Below are 6,000 nucleotides of genomic sequence, written 5' to 3' on the forward strand. Positions count from 1 at the left end.
GAGAGCATACAGCGGGACATATTCTTCGCAGTTTGCGAGATCAGATTCCACAGCTGACTCAGGCAGAGAGAGACACGTTATCGATCGTGGGATTATGGTATGTGATCCTCATGCCAGCCATTCGGTTCCATCCTGCGATGTTGATGGCATTGATGGAGCGATGGGATCCTGACACATGCACATTTCATCTTCCAGTAGGGGAGCTAACGGTTACACTCGAGGATGTGTACCGTATACTTCGTCTTCCTATCAGAGGAGCGACTGTTACATATGCGACCGATCGGTCAGCGGAGGATCATCAGAGAGAGCAGGTATATTGCATAGGGAGAGTCATGCCGAGCGAGACGAGAGGTCGCATCATGGTCAGCTGGCTCTTACATCCTACAGGGGAGGTACCCCTTCTGAGACGCCTTATGATCGTCATCATAGCACTAGCCGTCTGCCCTAATGGGCGAGGTACGCATATGCATGGGGGTCTCACATGGTGCATCAGAGCGATGAAGAGACACAGGAGAGTGTATGCTTGGGGTCGGAGTATGCTTGCACATCTTTATCACGACCTTGAGGAGTATGTATTTGGATAGGGTTGCAGTTTGATGACATGCACACTTCTGCAGGTGTGGATTTTAGAGCACTTCACATGCACCAGGCCTGTCGGCTTTTCGCTGAGTACGGCTAGCGAGCGACCTAGGGTGTTTGCTTATCCACTTACCAGCGAGTGGAGATTTGGAGATTTGTTATATTGGAGAGTGATTTTTGATAGACTGACAGCTGAGGTGACAGTGTGGAGACCCTACCTGCGGATGCACAGATGGGATGGGATGGAGAGACAGTTAGCATGCCTACAGAGGAACCGCCTATTGCAGGGATGATATTCACACATCATAGTCCCATTCTACTTCGACCGAGCACATAGGCAGTTTGGGCTAGAGCAGTGTGTTCCAACCGATGTGCCCATCTATACTCGAAACTCACGGGTCCTTCCCAGACCTAGAGCAGTAGCGAGACCGACGATAGATGACATCGAGACTATAGATATAGAGGGATCTGATCAGGATGTAGTCACTGATTACTCTGCAAAGCCTGGAGGACAGTGCAGGTATGTCTCATGGTTTATGAGATCATATCCAGGTCCTATTTTTCCACCAGATCACCCAACAGGTCATCCAGGCCCATGGAGACATGGAGACCGAGACGAGGACCAAGGATCCAGGTTAGAGGAGCCAGAGGAGGGAGAGGGTCATGAGGAGGCGGGAGATCCTGATCCACCTACAGGCGATCAGCCCAGTGCTGAGGAGGAGGAGGAGGACACAGATAGAGATGAGGACGAGGAGGATGCAGGTGAGGATGCAGATGAGGATGAGGATGACGACGAGGAGGAGGATAGAGATGATGAGGAGGAGTCGGATGCAGCTCCCCACCATTCAGGAGACGATACCATAGCTCTGGATCCTCCTCTTATTCCCCAACAGGAGGAACATGAGGCAATACAGAGACCTGTTCCTAGTACCGTCCAGCCTACACCCATTGTGCACAGATTAGTCGAGCGAGGGGAGCCTAGTAGATCCTAGTCACAGATGCTACCGTATCATGATCCCTACTGGCATGAGGGAGATCCAGGTATAGTAAGTTTATATTGATTGATTAATGTTTTGATGATATAGAATGGTACTAACAAAAATCTGTTCTACTGCCATAGCTAATGTGCAGGAGTGGCGTTCCCTGATTCAGCAGGCAGTGACAGACATTTCCACGATAGCACAGATCCCCAGTTCCTCACAAATTGCTTATAGGCCTCAGGGGAATGCGGGTCGGCATGAGGACTTGTTTTCCCCATTCCGAATACAGGTAGACATATGGAGGGAGAGAGAGAGAGTCCTATCAGAGGACCTTCAGTGGGCGGCGCGGCGAGATCTAGTAGCAGCTCAGGCCGAGGCTACCACCTATCGCGCGATCCTTATGGATAGGGATCGTAGGAGTTCCTCTCGGAGTCACTCACGGTCTGTATCGCGCTACACACCCATGGGTCCACCTTCACGGCCAGATCAGGAGGGAGCGTCCAATCGACATTCTCCAGCCACTAGCCCTAGGGATAGGAGATGATTTTATGATGTAGGAGAGGTCACATTTTGGATGTACAGTGACCTGTATTTGTATACGATCCACATATATATATGTATATATACATGCTTCTCTTTTGTCTCAAATGTGTTATCTTTAATGCTTAAAACAATGTATATTTTGTTTTGATTAAATCTAATACATTTGGTAAATGTACATGTATGTTCAGAATTTAATTTCCATGTGATTGATTTCTCAATGCTCCATGATTAAATTGATACATGTGTGACTTAATTAAATATTTAATCAAGTACTACATTGATGATAGGGAAGAAATATGCATTAAGTCTAAGAATCATATAACTAATGTGATTTAATTTTGAACTTAAACACAACATGATACGATTCTACTTAACACATAAAGACACTGTATAATATGCTAGCATAATGGTAATGTAAATCTTTTACAATTTACATAAATGAATTCAAGACAAACTATAAAGTAAAGAGACATGCTTGTCAAGAACGAAGCAATATAGATTAAACACCATAATATTTAATTCTATTTTGCTCTAATTAGGAGATACTAACATATTATCCAATGTTGAAGAACTGAAAAGAAGATAAATAAGAAATGAAGAATTAAGCATAATATCTACGCAAGTGCATAGCATTGATAGGTTCTTTAAGAGGCGTACCGTCTACATCGGCTATTTTGTAAGCACCTGATCTATAATCCTCAATAACGATATATGGTCCAAGCCAATTAGGACTAAATTTTCCCTTTTCTGCAGGTAAGGCATTCACATTGCGTTGATTCTCATAAAGGACTAAGTCACCTACTGAGAAGGAACGTTGAATAACCTTATCATTATAGCTTCGTTGTAGAGTTTTGTGATACGCTTGAATATGCTCAAGAGCATTTATACGCTGTTCATCAAGCATCTCCAGCTGTTGAAGTCATTGTTCTCTATAAGAGTCATCATCTACTATACCTTTGAGAGAAACCCTAAGTGATGGAATCTCTAACTCTAAGGGCATAATAGCGTCAGCACCATAAACAAGATTATAAGGAGTAGTTCCCGTAGCAATTCGTACACTCATTCGGTAGGCCCAAAGAGCATAGATTAGCTGGTTACTCCAATCCTTACCATGCTTATTCACGGTTTTACGAAGAATTTGTTCAATTATCTTATTGGATGATTCAGCTTGACCATTTGACTGAGGATAGTATGGTGTAGAAAATCGATGTTTGATATGATACTTCTCAAGGAATTTCTTCACGTCCTTGTTCTTAAATGATGTCCCATTATCTGAGATTATAGTGGAAGGTATCCCAAATCGAGAAATGATGTTTTCTAGAAGAAATTGACAAATCACTTCAGCAGTGGTAGAGCGAAGAGGAATAGCTTCTACCCACTTCGTAAAGTAATCTGTTGCGGTTATAATGAAGGTGTGTCCTTGAGATGAAGGAGGAGAGATTTTACCAATAAGATCCAAACCCCATGCGGAGAAAGGCCAAGAAGCTACTTGAGAACGAAGTTCTTGGGCAGGAGCATGAATCAGATTATTATGTTGTTGACATTGATGACATTTCTTAACAAATGAAAAGGAATCCTTCTGCATAGTTTGCCAATAGTATCCCATATGAAGCAATCTATGAACCAAGGATTTGCCTCCAAAATGCCCCCCACAGGCACCTGAATGCGCCTCTTCAAGAGCAACGGGGATTTCCAATTTGTTAAGACAGCGAAGGAGAAGGCCATCATAACCCCTTCGGTAAAGAATATTAGAAAGAATGATATATCTAGCAGACAGCTTGCGGATTCTAGCCTTAGTGTTCCTATTAGCGGAATCCGGAAAGGTACCATTGGTCAAATATTTTACGATATGCGAGTACCATTCATCTGAGTCTATAAAGTCACAACATGTTACCAGGCTAGAATCATCTACAATAGCTGGAGAAATAAGGTTGTGAATAACAAATTTAAGATCAACCACAGGGTCCTCTAAAGATACAAGAGAAGCCACACATGCCATTGTGTTCGCATGTCAATTATCTTTTCGAGGAACAGGTTCCATGGTATAAGAATCAAATTTTTGTAATAAAGAGATGGCAAGGTCTTTATATTGTGATAATTTGTCTTGTTTTGCTTGATATATTCCTGTTACTTGTCTTATAATCAATTGCGAATCTCCATAGATATGTATGTGTTTTATGTTCAGAGCTAAGGCTGCTTTTATTCCCGCTATAAGAGCCTCATACTCAGCAATGTTATTGGTACACAGGAAATTTAGACGATAGGATAAGGGAATAGATTTCCTTGTAGGAGAAATCAAAACAACACCTGCCCCCGATCCCGTACGACACTTAGAGCCATCAAAGTATAACTCCCAAGTTTCATCTTTCTCTATAGAAAGAATGAAGTCATCGGGAAATGACTCAGGGTTAGGGAAGGAGAAAGGTGAAGGGGCCTCAACTAAGTGATCGGTCAACGCTTGTCCTTTAATTGCTCTTTGTGAAACAAATTTAAGGTCAAATTCAGTTAACATCATAACCCACTTAGCTAGGCGTCCTGATAAATCAGTTTTAGAGAAAAGATGCTTCAAAGGATCAAACTTTACCATGACGTGGACTTCTGAATTTAAAAGATAATGTCTCAATTTTTGAGTCGCAAACACCAAGGCCAAGCATTGTCTTTCTATCGCAGAATACCGGGTCTCATAATCGAGTAAGGTATGACTTATGTAATAAACCGGACATTCCTTACCATCTTTATCATGTTGTGCCAACAATGCTGCGAGAGCATGAGAGGAAGCAGCTGTATACAGAAGGAAAGGTTTAGAAGGTTCGGCAGGTTGAAGAATAGGAGGACTAGCCAAATACACTTTTAAATCTTCAAATGCTTGCTGACAATCTTCATTCCATTGAAAAGTGATATCCTTTTTAAGGAGTTGAGTAAAAGGAAAGGTACGATCCGCAAGTTGAGACATGAACCTACGAATGGCTTGAATCTTTCCTTGTAAGCTTTTAAGTTGAGACACATTTCTAGGAGGTGGCATGTTGACAATAGCATCTATTTTCTTAGTGTCCATCTCAATCCCATGATGCGAAACTATGAATCCTAATAGTTTTCCACTATCCACACCAAAAACACATTTTCGGGGGTTCAAGCGCATGTGATATTTATGAATTCTTTCAAAGATTTGACGAAGGATTTTAATATGATCCATGCGAAGAAAGGATTTGGCTAAAATATCATCAACATAATCTTCTAAAATCTTATGCATGTAATCATGAAATATAAGAGTCATCGCTCGTTGATAAGTTGCACCGGCATTTTTAAGTCCAAAAGGCATCATTATCCAACAAAACGTACCCCAAGGAGTGGTGAAAGCAGTTTTGAATTGATCTTGAGGGTTAATAAAAATTTGATTGTATCCTGAAAAACCATCCATGAAGGATAACAAGGCATGTCCTGCCGTAGAATCAACTATCATGTCAATGTTTGGAAGAGGAAAATCATCTTTGAAAGAAGCCTTATTTAGATCCTGAAAGTCGATACACATTCTTATTTTGTTGTCTGGTTTAGCCACAGTGACAATATTTGAAATCCATGGGGAATAGTCAATAGGGTGGATAAATCCAGCCTCCAATAACTTTTCAATCTCAGCTTTAACAAGTAGAGCCACCTTAGGATTCATTTTTTGAATCTTTTGTTTCACAGGCTTAGCATCAGGAACTAAGACAATGTTATGAGTGACAATCTTAGGATCTATACCAGGCATGTCAGAGTATGTCCAAGCAAAGATCTCAAGGAATTCGTGCAATAAATCTTCATATTGTTTCTGTTCCTCTTCATCCAAACATTTTCCAATTTTAATAACTTTCTCTTTATTGCAAGGATCCATCTTAACATCAGTGGTGTCACTTATGAG

The sequence above is a fragment of the Cryptomeria japonica genome, chromosome 11, assembly GCF_030272615.1.
Source record: "Cryptomeria japonica chromosome 11, Sugi_1.0, whole genome shotgun sequence".
Classification (NCBI taxonomy): Eukaryota; Viridiplantae; Streptophyta; class Pinopsida; order Cupressales; family Cupressaceae; genus Cryptomeria; species Cryptomeria japonica.